Genomic DNA, 16,005 nt, shown 5'->3' with positions numbered 1-16,005 from the left:
TCTGAAACATAATTTGCCAGGAATTTTACTGATCTAGAGTAATCTTCAGTGTAGAACTATGGTCACTGAGGAAGAGACCTCTGCCAGCTTCCTTGTTTTAGGGGTGGCCCTACCTCAGGGCATTATCCAGGACCTGGGGATTAGTTAGTACCACTATTGGCCTCCATTGCCTCTTGGGCTTCCTTAGAGTCTGTCTGCTGGGGATGAAATCTCCTATAAAAGTGCATACTCTTTGACTCAGCAATTTGACTACTAGGTCTGTATCTCAAAGAGATCAAAGAAAAAGGAAAGGATTTATATGTACAAAAATACTTATAGAGACACTTTTTTATGAGGCAAAGAATTGGATATTGAGGGGATGCCCATGAATTGGGGAATGGCTAACCAAGTTATGGGTATATGTTTGTGACAGAATACAATTTTACTATAAGAAATGACAAGAGAGATAAGTTCAGAAAAACCTGGGAAGGTTTTTATATAATCTGATGCAAAGTGAAAGGAACAGAACCAGGAGACATTGTTCACAGTAATAGTGATATTATAAAGATCGTCAAACTGTGAAAGACTTGACTATACTAATCAATACAAAGATCCATGACAATTCCAAAGGACTCATAATGAAAAATGCTGTCTACCTCCAGAGAGGAAACCAATGAACTTTGGGTGCTGATTTAAGAATATTGTTTACTTTGCTTATTTTTCTTGCTTTTTTTGCAACATGTTTGATATGGAAATGTTATGCATGACTTCACATTTATAAAGTATCATGTGGTTTGTTTTCTCAGTTGGATATGGGGGATGGGAAGAGGGAAAAATTTGGAACTCAAAATAAAAATGAATGTTTAAAAAGAAAAAAGAAAGGTAAACAGTAGAATAGAGAGAAACATAAAGGTAAATAAAAGTGAGTAGTCAGAAAAGATTTTAAAAGGATGAAATGATTATATTCTAATGGGGAAGGTAGAATGGTACAAGCATTCCTTGAGAATCATGTCAGAAGAGCTCATTAAAACAGTTAATTAAGATGGAGAACCTAGGTGTAATTTTTATTGTGCTCTAATGATCTTAAAAGAAAAAAAGGGAAGTTAAGGAGAGAAAGATACAGACCTAGTATCCATATTGCTGAGTCAAAGAGTTTGCATGGTTTTATAGCCATTTGGGAATAGTTCCAAATATTCTCCAGAATGAAGCAATCCATCCACGACTACACCAACAATGTGAAAGAAAAAAAGATCAACAATCAATGCTTTGAGTGCTTTGCTCTGTTTTGTCTTTCTAACCTTTTATCAGCTACAGTCATTAGGATAAGAAGCAACTGATTTACAGTAAGGACAAAGTCCCAGATAAAAAAACCTGTGTTACTAAAGCTGAGATGTGGTCCCAGGTGAACATCTGTGTTAGTTAACCTTAGAAGTGTGACTGAATCATTATAAAGTTTATATCTTAAGTATGTGACCATAATAATCATACCCATATATCAATTTTTTTATTAAAATGATGAAGTAAGAAAGCTCATAAAGGGCTAATTGAGTCATGAAAAGGTTAATTGAGATATTATAGAAAGAACAAAGTTAGGACATCATAAAGTTAGGACATAAAAGCCTTCAATTTTCTTCAATATATGAATCAACTTCTAGAGGACTTTGTTGCACCATACATGAATCGAGACATATAAATAACTGAATTTTGTGTCTTGGGGTCTCAAACTATACTAGGAAGACTAGAGACCCCACCTTTGTTTCTCTTAATAAAGGTTGGTTTCTTTGCCCAGAAGTTTCCCAGTTTCTTTCTTACAAATGCTTTAGTGTCCCTATTTTTTCCATGTTCTCTCCATTATTTGTTATTTGACTTCTCTGTTGTATTAGTCATGTTGAAAGGTATGAGGTGGTGCCTCAGAATTGTTTTAATGTGCATTTTTCTTATCATTAGCAATTTAGATTTTTTAAAATATGGCTATTGATAGCTTTGATTTCTTCTTCTGAAAATTGCCTATTCATATCCGTTGACCTTTTATCAATTGAGGAATGACTCTTATTTTCATAAATTTGAAAAAAAATAAATTTGCTTTAGTTCTCTATGTATCTGATAAGTGATGCCTTTATCAATCACAGAAACTTTCTATATATTCTCCCCCATTCCTGGTTTCCTGTTTTCCTTTTAATTTTGCCTGAATTGGTGATATAAAAGCTTTTAAATGTCATGTAATCAAAACTTTACTTCTCATGATCCTTTCTGGTCATAAATTCTTTCCTTAGTCATAGATCTGTCAGATAATTTTATCCATGCTCCCCTAATTTGCTTATTATATCACCCTTTACCTTTAAATCATGTACCCATTTTGGCCTTACCTTAGCATATGGTGTGAGATGTTGACCTATCTCTACTTTCCGTCAGACTGCTTTTCAGTTTTCCCAGCAAGTTTTGTCAAAAGTGAATTCTTGCCCTCAAATCTTGGATCTTTGGGTTTGTCAAACAGTAAATTAGTCTGATCATTTACCTCTGTATATTGTATATCTAATGTATTCAGTTGATCAACCATTCTATTACTTAGCTTCAGATTGTTTTGATCACCACTTCATAATATAGTTTGAAATCTGGTACAGCTGGGCCACCTTCCTTCACATTTCCCCTGTAATGATTCCATTGAGATTTTTGAACTTTTGTTCTTCTAGATGAAATTTTAAATTGATTTTTTTTCCTAGATGTAAAAAAAAAAAATAATTCTTAGGTAGTTTGTTATGGCACCAAATAAGCCAATTAATTTATGTAGAATTGTCATTTTAATTATATGGGGTAGGTCTGTCCATGAGCAATTGATACTAGATTAGGCTGGGTGATAATGAGGGATGCACTGAAGAAACGGAGAGGGGAAGAAGAATGCAAAAAATTATCTCACATAAAAGAGGCATGCATTACTGTGGAGGGGAAAATGGTGTGGTGGAGGTGGACAGTGCTTGAACTTTACTCATCTGAATTGGTTTAAAGAAGGAAGAATACACACACACACACACACACACACACACACACACACACACACTCAATTGCTATAGAAATCTATCTTACCCAACAGGGAAGCAAGAGTGGAAGAGGATACAAAGAAAGGGAGGGTGGTAAAAGGAGGGATAAATTAAGGGAGGCTGTGGTCAAAAGCAAAATAGACTTTTTTTTTAAGAATTAAATTGATTTATTTTTAGTTTTCAGCATTCATTTCCACAAGATTTTGAGTTTCAAATTTTCTCCCCATCTTTCCCCTCCTCCCATCCAGAGATGGCATGCATTCTGATTACCTTTTCCCACAGTCTGCCCTCTATTTTATCATCCCTCCCAAATCACCTTCCCCATTACTTTCTTGAAGGGCAAGATAGATTTCTGTACCCCATTGCCTGTGTATCTATCTTATTTCTCAGTTGCATGTAAAAACAATTTTTTAACATTTGTTTTTAAAACTTTGAGTTCCAAATTCTCACCCTTGTTTCCTCCTCACCCATCCTCATTGAGAAGGCAAGCAACTCAATATAAGTTATACATGTGTAGTTATGCAAAACACCTCCACAATAGTCCTGTTGTAAAAGACTATATTTCCCTCCATCCTATCCTGCCCCCCAATTATTCTATTTTCTCCTTGTCCCTTTTCTAAAATGTTTGCTGCTGACTACTGTCTCTACCAATCTGCCATCCCTTCTATTACAACCCTCATTCCCTTCCCCGCTACTTTCCTGTAGGGTAAGATACCCAACTGAGTTTGTATGTTGTTTCCTCCTTAAGCTAAATCTAATGAGAGTAAGGTTCATTTACTCATTCTCATCTCCCCTCCTTCCCCCGCATTGTGAAACCTTTTTCTTGCCTCTTTTATGTGAGATAATTTACCTGGTTCTATCTCTCCCTTTTTCCTTCTCCCAATATATTCCTCTTTCACCCCTTAATTTTATGTTTTAGATGTCATCCCTTCATATTCAACTCATCATGTACTATCTATCTATCTATCTATCTATCTATCTATCTATCTATCTATCTATCTATCTATCTATCTATCTATCTATCATCTATCTATCTGTCTGCCTGTCTGTCTATCTGTCTTCTATTTCCTCCAACTATCGATACTAATACTGAGAAAGGTCTCAAGACTTACAAATGTCATTTTTCCATGTAGGAATGTAAACAGTTCAACTTTAATAAGTCCCTTATGATTTCTCTTTCCTATTTACCTTTTCATATTTCTATTGATTCTTGTATTTGAAAGTCAAATTTTCTATTCAACTCTGGTCTGTTCATCAAGAATACTTGAAAGTCCTATATTTCATTAGACAGACTTTCAAGGAGAAATAGGGTAAAAGGGGAAATAAAAGGTTAAATAGAAGAAGATAGAATTGAAGGAAATACACAGTAATTATAACTGTGAATATTAGTGGGACGAATTCACCCATAAAATGGAAGCAGATAGTAGAATAGGTTAAAAATCAGAATCTAACAATATGTGGTTTACAAAGACACACTTGAAACAGAAACACATACAAAAAATTAAAGTAAGGATTGGGGAAGAATCTATTATGCTTAAGTTGAAGTAAAAGAAAAAAAAACAGGGGTGGTGATTTCAGACAAAGTAAAAGAAGGACAAGATAGATATACTGAAATATATGAAATATACTGAATTAAAAGAGATAAGCAGGGAGACCACATTTTCCTAAAGGAAACATAAAAATAAAGAAATATAAATAACACACACACACACATGCACACACACACACACACACACACACACACACACACACACACACCCTTCCCCCAAATGGCATAGCACCTAAATTCTTTTTTTCTTATTTTTGTAAGTTTATTTTAAACTTAAAAAATAAGAGCAAAAAAAATTGCCATGTACACAGCAGACCATAAGAGAGGATTGCATATAAAACAATAAATTTCCATTTCAAGAAAACCTATATAATAAATACTACACATTGTTTTCAAAGCTGCCCAGCTTTTCTTGGCTTCCTTGTTGGTTTTCTTTTGTTTTTTGTGGTGCATTTTTTACTTTATTTTTTATTTTTTCCCTTCTCTCCATCCCCAGCCCACTAAAGAAGGCTACAATTAAGCATGGATACACACACACACACTCATATGTAAGACCATACTGTGCTTATTTCCACCTGCTATATCTTTCTCTGAAGAGGGATAGCATCCTCCTTCATGGTCCCAAGTCTTTTTATGTTTTTCTAAATCAACCACCTCATCATTTCCTACACCACAGCAATACTCCAACCCAATCACATCCTATCTGAGAGATTGTCTATGAAAGTTTTCCCCCCAATTTTCTGCATTCTTTCTATTCTTGGCTACATAAATTTTATTTTTTACAAGAAAATTTTAGTTTAAAACAACAGAAATTATCCTTTTTACACTTCACCAATGGTCTCCCTTATAATATAGTTTAAGGTCTGATATTGCTAACTCTACTTCTCAGCATTTAAATTCTAATAGGAAAAGTTAAATGAGTTACATGAGATGAAAAGTAAAACTGTACATACAAGCATCATACTCAACCTTCCCCATTCAAAGTTAAATTAATCTAATCATAGGATAAATAAAAAAGAAGTTAAGGAGATGAGTGGGAATTTTTGAAAAATTAGATATGACAGAACTTTGAAGTCAGAAGACTTCTGAAGACAGAAGTTGAATGAGAATAGAAAGAGTATGCCTTTCTTTCAGCTGTACGTGGCACCTACACAAAATTGATGATATTTTGTAGCACAAACCTCAAACACAAATACATAAAAGCAGAAATATTAAATGTACTCTTTCTGGATTTTAAGAACAATAAAAATACATTCAATTAAGGGCAATGAAGAGATAGATTGAAAATTAATCGGAAGCAATAATCAAATTCTAAATAACGAGTGAGTCACAGAACAAGTCATAGGCACAACCAATAATTTCATCAAAAATAATGGAAATATTGACCTAGCTATACTACTTCTGGGGATGTATCCCAAAGAAATCCTAAAAATAGGAAAAGGCCCACATGTATAAAAGTATTTTTAGCAGCTCTTTTTGTGATGGTCAAGAATTGGAAACTGTGGGAATGTCTATTAATTGGGGAATGACTGAACAAGTTGTGGTATATGAATGTAATGGAATACTATTGTGCTGTCAAAAATGATGAGCAGGCAGATTTCAGAAAAGCCTGGAAAGATTTATATGAACTGATGCTGAATGAAATGAGCAGAAGTATGAGAGTATTGTACAAAGTAACAGCCACATTGTGCAATGACTAATTTTGATAGACTTTGCTCTTCTCAGTAATGCAAGGATCTAAGATAACACCAAAGGACTCATGATGGAAAATGCTATCCACATCCAGAGAAAGAATTATGGAGTCTGAATGCAGATCGAAGCATACTATTTGTTCTCTCTTTTGTTATTGTTTCTTTCTTGTGGTTTTTCTCATTCATTCTCATGTTCTTTATAACATGACTAATGTGAAAATATGTTTAATAAGAATATATATGTAGAACCTTTATCAGATTGCATGCTATCTTGGGGAGGAGACAGGAGAGGGAGGTGGAGAAAATTTAAAACTCAAAAGTTTATGGAAATGAATGTTGAAAACTAAAATTAAATAAATTAATTTTTAAAAATTTATGAAAACAATAAGACAACACGTCAAAATTTGTGGGATGCAGTCAAAGCAGTACTTAGGTGAATTTTATGTCTTTATATGTAAATATTAGTAAAAGAAAGAGCAATTCAATGAATTTGGCATACAACTAAAAAAAATCATAGCAAAATAGTAAATGAAAAACCTCCAGTTAGACACCAAAAAGGAAATCCTGAAAACAAAGGAGCTGTTAATAAAATAGAAAAGGAAGAAAATGAGTTAATAAATCAAACTAGGAGCTGGTTTTACTTTAAAAAGCCCCCAACAAAATAGACAGGCTATTGGTCAATTTGGTTAAAAAAAGAAATAAAACTAAATTATCAGTATTAAAAATAAAAAAAAAAATGAAAGCATCATCAATAAAGATGAAATTAAAGCAATTATTAGTTCTTTTGCCCTATTTTGTGCCAGTAAAACAGAGAATCTAAGTGAAATAGATAAATATAAGTGAAATAGATGTTTACAAAAACATAAATTGTCCAGATTAACAGAAGAGAAATAGAATACTTAAGTACTCCTATCAAAAAAATAAATTGAAAATGCCATCAATGAGCTCTCTAAGAGTAAATCTAAGAATAAATCCCCAGGAGTAGATGGATTTACAATAAATTCTATCAAATATTTAAGGAGCAATGAATCCCAATACTACATAAACTATTGGAAAAAAGTAGGTAAAGAAGGATTCCAATCAAATTCCTTTTACAATACAAATATGGTTTTGTTACCTAAACCATCAGAGAAAGAAAACAATAGAGGAATTTTCTTAATGAATATTGATGCTAAAATTTTAAGTAAAATGCTAGCAAAGAGAGTAGTCATGTATCACAAAGATCATACTCTATGTATGACATGATGGGGTTTATACCAGGAGTGCAAAGTTTGTTCATTATTAGGAAAACTAGCAGCATAGTTGAATCTATCATTCACAAAAAGAACAAAAATTGTATATCAATATATATCAATCATATATCAATAGATTATATATCAATAGAAAGAACTTTTGACAAAATACAACACTAATTCTTATTAAAAAATTAGAGGATGCCTAGGTGACACAGTGGATAGAGCACCAGGCCTGGAATTAGGAGAACCTGTGTTCAAATCTGACCTCTGACACTTATTAGCTGTGGGACTCTAGGCAAGTCATTTAACCCTGTTTGCCTCAGTTTCTTCATCTGTAAAATGAGCTGGAGAAGGAAATGGCAAATCATTCTAGGATCTCTTCCAAGAAAACCCCAGATAGGGTCATGAAGAGTCAGACACAACTGATAATGCTTCAACAACAACTTCATTAGGGACAGATAGGTGGTACAGTAGATAGAGCACTGGCCTTGGAGTCAGGAGGATTGGAGTTCAAATCAGATCTCAGATACTTAGTAGCTATGGGACCCTGGGCAAGTCACTTACCTCTGATTGCTTCTTTAAAAAATAACACTAGAAAGCATTGAAATAAGTGCAGCCTTTCTTAAAATAATAAGTAATATCCATTTAAAACTAAGAGCAGGAATTATCTGTAATGAGTACAAGGTAGAAACCTTCCCAGTAAAATCAGGGATGAAGTAAAGATCACCATTATCACCACTTCTATTCATTATTTTATTAGAAATGTTGTCTATAGCAATAAGACAGGAAAAAGAAATAAAAATAGGAAACAAAACTACTACTCTTTGAAGATGAAATGATTGTATACTTGTGCCTAGTGCCTACAAAAATGTCCCTTATAACCTCCTTCTGACTAGTACCAACCACTAATTATCTCTGGGCAGTGAGAACTCCTGGAACCGCTGCTCCTGCTTTCACCACCACAATCTTCAACCCACACCTGGTATTCCAATCTTCTTAGTTTGCTTGGGCTAGAAAAATGTCTCACCCCCACCTTTTGTTGGTTATGCCATTCCAAAATTTTTTGACATGATATTTTAAAGCTGTTTGGAGAGTTCTGTTGGAATGCTTCCTCTACTCCACCATCTTGGCTCTGTATCTAGTATTTGTTTCTCAAGATTTCTAATCAGCTCCAGTTGTTTAATAAACTATTCTTTGTAATTATATTTCATTAGTATTCCATCACTCTTCCCCCCTGCCCTGAGAGATTACACTCAGTTTTACTGGGTAAGTTATTCTTGATTGTCAGACTTTTGTTAGCCATATCTTTTACCTTTTGGAATACCATAATCCATTCTTTCTTCCTCTTTATAGCTACTACATCTTGTGTGGTCCTGGCTGTGATGCCTTGGTACTTGAATTCTTTTTTTCTGGCCCCTTACAGTACTTCCCCACCCCCATCCCACACCCTACTGAAATGTCTGGATTTTGTCGAAGAAGTCTATGGAGAGTTTCATCTGGGGCTTTCTTTCATGAAGTGACCAGTGGTGAATTCTTTCTGTTTTTACTTTACCTTCTGGTTCTAAGAAATCTGTGCAATTCTCATTCATGCTTTCTTGAAATATGATGTCTGAGCTCTCTCATTTTTTGTTCTATTTTTCCATCTTTTGACTTTACCATAGTATTTCTTTTTGTCTCGTAGAGTCTTCAACTTTGGTTTTCTTCTAATATTGGTGGAGAATGTTACTTGGGTATAGTTTTGTACCTCTTATGTTAAGCTGTTAATACTCTTTCCAAGTTTCTTCTTCTCATTTCTTTACCAGTTCTTTTCTCTACTACTCTTGTTTCTTTTGTAATATTATTTTAATATTCATTTTAAAACTCTAGCATAATTTCTTTTAGGGATTCTAATTGATTTTGTGGATAAGCTGTGCTTTTATTTGAGGCTTTGCTTATACATATTTTGGAGTTATTCCCTTCTGAGTTTGTGTCTTGGGCATCACTGGCATCACAATAGCTCTTTACCTTTCTTCGTTTAGTCTTTGCTACAATGTTTCCGAACAATGTACAATGTTTGGGCAACCTAGTATTGCTGGTCTGCATTGGGGGCTGAATCAGAGATCAGTTTTGGTTGTCCCTGAACTTCTGGCTTGCCTCTTGAGTCTGTAATCCTGGTCCAACCCTGTTCCACAATTTCTGTTCTGACCACTTGTCTATAGATTGAATCTGTGAGCTTGGTCTGCAAAGAGGACTTGCTGTGATTTTTTTCTTCAATTTTCTAATCACCTTTCTTAGATTAATGATTATTGGAGTAGTTATAAGGGAACTTCATTCACCAAAATGGATCTAATTATCTCAATTTAGATCACTTCATCAAATTAAGCAGACAGTCAAGTAAGTATGAAAAATTTGGTTCTTTGGGGATTGTATATTAGATGAGATGGCATATTATTGGCAGCAGGACTTAAGTGTGCAGTTTGCAGACATTTTTGTCTCCCACTACTTATGGGAGTCTGTGATGTCATGGCTGTAATTAAACAAACTACTTACTCTCATAACTACTCTAACAATAATGAATCTAAGATTTTGTTGGTGAATGATATTGTGCTGATTTCATGAATACTCTTTGTATCTGCTATCTCTGCCCAAGATGGATGCTCTTCTCAGGATAAGCTCATCAATTCTAACCTTATTAAAAGATTGTTAAGTCAAGACCAGATTGCACTACCTCCTTCAGTCTTCTCTCTCCCCTGTTTGGAGGGCAAGTACTAAACTCCTCTCTTAGCTCACTGTGTTTTTGCTGTCCTCCCTGGCTTCAACTCCATGGGACAAGATGTTCATATGTTGGTATTCCTTGGTTTCCCCCTACCCTACTGTGCTGTTTCCTTTTAAGTTTTGTCTTCCTTTTTAGATTATAAAACTATTGATGCATTTATTTTATTACGTGTATCCCCAGAGTTTAGCACAGTGTGCCTAGCACATGGTAGGCACTTAATTAGATGTTTATTAGATTGGATTACATCAATCCCAGCAACATTGTAGGCCCTCTGAAATGAGATCTATAATCACTCAAAAAAAAAATTAGTCTAATCATCTACCCAGTTGAGGGGAAACCCCAAAAGAATGAATAAAGAATCACTATTATACAGATGACGAGAAGCATTATGATACAAGGAACAGAGCACTGGGCTTGGTTAAATTTTTTTCTCTTCCTCTTATTTCTTGTGACCTTGGGCAAATGGCTAAACTTCTTTGGACTCAGTTTCCTCATCTATAAAATGAGGGTGTTGGATAAATGAACTCTAGGATAATTTGTAACTAGATATGGTATGGTATGTCTTATAGTATGCAATTGAATGGAGGGCTGGTCCATGAATGTATCTCTGTATTTTTATTTCCATCTATCATCTCAATCTATTTCTAGCTATATCTCAGACACAATAGATTATGATTTGTCTCTGTACAAAATCTTCAATGCAAATTTTCATTAAACATTAATTTCCCTTTTACATTTAGGTTCCAGTTACATTGATTTTGTTAGTGAAAAAGCTTTTGAATTTCACATAATTCAAATGATCTATTTCATCTCTTGTAATGGTCTCATTCTCTTATTTGGTTAAGAATGCTCTCCTCTAGCCATATCTGCTCTGAATTTCCATGAAATAAGTGGAAGATTCATGTGGTATGGATGACTCATGCTTCAAGGAAGGAGTAGATGAGCTTGGAGATTCTATATTTTTATGATTCTAAGCACCAACCATTTTGAACTACAGTAACACCAAACCTGTTCATAAATTGGGCATCTATTTCTGAATGACCAATAGTTTTCCCATTTTCAGTGTAAAACTTACATGTGAATCTCAGAGATATCTCAGTGAGGGGCCATGACCATTTTGAAAAACAATGATTACAGAATCATTAGAGGCTAGCTTCTTATGAGTCTAGAACACTTTTTCTTTGTGCTTATTCCTTTGGAGATTTAATTCCTTTGTATATCAACTAGGTTTTCAATTTCCTCCAGCTCCAAACCCATGTTGATTGGAGTCTCCTTTTTGGTCAATTAAAATGGAGAATCTAATTTTGATAAACCTGTCACCTCTAGAGCCCAAATCCTCTGAATGAAAGCATGTGAGGAGGGGGTTATGCAAGTATATTCTATTTGAGTTTTGTGACAAGGATCTTTCCCAATTAAAAAAAATACCAGGGAAATTTTTAATATAAATCACTAGTCTGGATCTCCACGTCTTAAATAAAAATCAATATCTGCAAGGAAATTGTAGACCAAGCAGGATGAAGAGTAATGCACAGACTGTGAGTCCTTGCTGCCTGTTTCTCAGACATTACTGAGTCAGCCCCATTGAAATGAAAGCAATATTTCATAATAGGCTGAGTAGTTCAAACCTAGGTTGTCAAAGGGCAGGAAATGGAGGAAATCTGGCAAGGACACCCAGGGTGTGTCAATTGGTGCTAAAAAAAAGTATTAAAATGGGGTCCTTAATATCCCCAGAGGTAGAGGAAACATCTGTTTGCCGTCTCAGTGCTACTACATTAATCCCCAATAAGGTAAACCAGAAAGTGAACCTTCCCAAGCAGCACAGTTTTAGTTTTATGGGCACTGTTCAGAAGAGGACTTTAGGATAAATATGTAAAAGGAAAGTCTTGTTTTCAAGAGTTCTGCTTGGTAGACTTAGTGACTTCCTTTCTTTTCCCTCATTCTCCTTCCTACTGCCAATGTGGCAAACAAAGCATTCAAACCATAACTAGGAAAGCAATAAATTTATATTTTTGAAAATAGAATTTTTGCAGCCACTTCCCTGAGGCAGTGGAATGTAGATGAGTCTTTGACTGGAGGTCAAAAAATTTAGGCTTTAATCTTGGCTTTTCCATTAACTCACTGGGTGAATTGGAACAAACCATTTCCCCTTTCTAAGTCTCAAGTTTCCTTATCCATAAAATGAAGGGGTTAGATAAGATGATCTTCAAAATTTCTTGCAGCTCTGACATTTTCTGTTCCAGTGGGAAAAAGTTAATAATATCACCTAAATCTCCTTCACTGGAAGACTTTCTTAGGTTTTATTTTGGGAGGGATAGTATGCCTCAGGAAGTGGGTGAATCACTTTTTTGTACTTTCATGGGTTCAGAGTCTGTTGGTGTGGGTGTTCTCTATAGATTCCCAACCCTTCACCATCTTCTAATCCTGTGAAATAATTTTTTTTATTTAAAAAATTTTGATAGTTTTATTCTCCCCCAATTACATGTAAAAATAATTTTGACATTCTTTTTTTTTTGTAAAATTTGAGCTTCAAATTATCTCTCTCCTTCCTTCCCTTCATCCCCTCAAGAAGGTAAGCAATTTAATGTAGGTTATACATGTGCAGTCATGCAAAACATATTTCCATGTAAGTCATGCTGGGAAAGAAAACACAGACAAAAAAACCCCCGAGAAAAATAAAGAAAAAGTATGCTTTGATCTGCATTCAGACTCCATCAATTCTTTATCTGGAGATGGATACCTTATTACAAGTTCTTCAGAATTGTCTTGAATCAATTGTATTATTAATCACAATTGATCATCACACAATATTGCTGTTATAATATTCTCCGGGTCTGCTCATTTTATTTCTTTCATATCAGTTCATGTAAGTCTTTAAAGTTTTTTCCTGAGAGCACACTGCTTATCATTTCTTATATCACAGTAGTATTCCATCACAATCATATAAAACAGCTTGTTCAGTCATTCTCCAATGGAGGGACATCCCCTAAATTTCCAATTCTTTGCCATCACTAAAAGAGCTGCTATAAATACTTTTATACATATAAGTCCTTTTCTTTTCCTTTCCTTTTTCTTTTTTTTTTATCTCTCTGAGATACAGACTTAGTAGTGGTATTGCTTGGTCAAAAGGTATGCATGATTTTATAGCCCTTTGGGCTTAGTTATAAATTGTTCTCCAGAATGACTTCCTCACCTTGGGACTGATTCTGAGGACTGTAACTCAGATCCAAGTATGTGCAATGCAATTATGCCACTGGTGCCGGCAAAGGAACCCCTGTAATCTCCTTTTGACTACTTCTCTGGTCCCATTAACAGCTGTGTGCTAAGAGATCCACTGGTGCCACTGATTCATTCACCTCCAAAGTCTATTGCTGGTTTCCTAGGATGCAGCCTGCATTGCACTGAGCTGCACTCTCAATACAGTGTAGCAGACCTTTCCTACTAACCTTCTGAGTTGTCTTGGGCTGGAAAATTGTTTCATTCCATCTTCATGGGTTCTGTTCCTCTACAGTTTGTTTTGAGGCATTATTTAAAGGTGTTTACAGGGGTTTTGGGGAGAGTTCAGATGAATGCTGAACTCATTTTGGCTGTGCCTCCAGTAGAACTACTGTGAAATTCTTAACAGTGCAATAACATCATATATTTTCATTTTTATTTGTCTATTATTGTAATTATTTCAATTTCATGAGGTTTTTTATTTGTCTGTTTCTTCTGGGATATTTTTTCTTTTTTTTGAACAATCTCTTCTCCTGGGTTTAGGAACAATTTGTTACTTTTCATTACATATCACCTCAATATCACAAGGAAAACTCATGATTTGTCCATCATCTCTAGACATATGACTTCTTTCTGGGAGTAATATTGACTTGGAGATGTTAAGTGACAAAACAAGCAAGAAAAGCATATCAAACCATTAAATTCTGCAATACTTTGTACACATTTTGAGCATATGCAAAAACTTAGCACTTTCTTTGTCCAGCCTCCACTGCTTAGTCTGGGCATACCTGTGAACTTTATCATTGTACTAACAGAAAGCAGCACAGTGTCTCATGTGAAATCTTTCAAATACTGGGTACTTTTAGGACGTGCATGCCTTTGACAGCCTAGGCAATTTCACAGTATTTTTTTGAAGTGGACATTGAGATTTGAATCCATTGGCTTAGCTAATTTAGTGGGTTTCTCCATATCAAGAAAAATTTTAAATGATTGTTCTTCTCTGAAGACTTCAGTTCAGTAGGACTGAGAAACCAATAGGTACTATTGGAGTCTTGGCTCAACAGCCCTACATAGAAATTTAAAACTTAAAGACTGTCCAGTTTTTAGTGTTCTTTCTACCCTTCTCCAACATTACTTTGTATTTAGTTTGATTATGTTTTGGATTTATTTGTCTGTGTACATAGCATTCCCCTCTAGATGAATGTATAGTCCTTGAAGGCAGTTATTATTTTGTTTTTATCTTTGTAGCCCCAATGCCTAGCATAGTGCCTGTTGTATAGAGGTAGATATATACTATACTTACTATAATAAATGTTTATTGAATGCCACTTAAGCAATAAAATGATAACTCCAAAAGTATTTTTATTTCCATTTTACAAATGTAAGAATCTGAGAAGTTATATGACTTGACCAAGCTCATACAACCAAGCTAAGATGGAACACTAAAAGTCCAGTGCTTTTCCCACTATGCCACATGTTCGTGTGTCATTCACAGAGGTGTCAGCATGGATAACTGGTGTATGTGTAAAAATATTTCTTACCATAAGTGATGCCATTCACATCTCGGCATTTTACTCTGGCATCCCCTTTTCAAGAGGCACTCAATAATCATCCTCTGAAGTTGTTGCTGCTCATGACAACTGGATGAAGAAGGAGATTGGAGACCATGGGAGATTAGTAATGCATTAGATAAGAGGGGTTGCTGCCTAACTCTTACACATTACTGAATTGAAAGTAGTAGTTTATAAAGATGCAAATTAGTCCAAACCTAAATTGTAAAAGGGTGGAGATTAAGGTAAATCTGTCAAGAATACCTAGAATGCAAACTATTTTTTAAAGGGCTATGATGGCATCTTCATATCCCCAAAGGCAGAAGGATATTGGCATTGGTCATTCCAGTTCAATAATTAGTTTGGCAGTTTCTATTTAGGTTTCACAGAGTTAAGATTTATGCCTTGTGAATGATTTTTCCAGGATATACACAAGTCTCATTAGATTCAGTGTGGCATTAAATCATACTTGGTTAGTGTGTAGAAAATCAAAAGGCAGTAGGGAAATTTTGTATTTACTTTACTGGCATCTTCAGATAGCATTAGAAATAAGGGATTAAATTTTAACAAGAATAATCCACATCAATAAATTTTAAGGTTTCCAAGTATATTTAGTACAATGATATGACTGGTAGAATCTATTTAGAGATGGAGGGGACTTTAAGCTTCTATTATCTAGCTTACTCATTTTACAGATGAGGAAACTGAGGCTCAGAGATGCTAAATGATTCATCTATTATTTACAAAGCTAGTAAGTGCCTGAGTCAGGATTCAGATTCAGGTTTTCTTGATTCCAAGTCTAGCATTCTATCTATTTCTGTGGACCCTAAAGTAGACATTATAGTGGACCTAGTATCCAGAAGACCAGGGTTCAAATTCTATCTTTTACACTTGCTAACTCTGTGACCCCAGATAAGCCACTTATCCTTTATGTGCCCCAGACAACTTCTTAGAATTCATCTACTAAGTCATAGATGAATTGCAGTAGACATTACTGC

The sequence above is a fragment of the Notamacropus eugenii genome, chromosome 1, assembly GCF_028372415.1.
Source record: "Notamacropus eugenii isolate mMacEug1 chromosome 1, mMacEug1.pri_v2, whole genome shotgun sequence".
NCBI lineage: Eukaryota > Metazoa > Chordata > Mammalia > Diprotodontia > Macropodidae > Notamacropus > Notamacropus eugenii.
The sequence above is the reverse complement of the archived record's forward strand: the minus strand, read 5'-3'. Positions refer to the sequence as shown.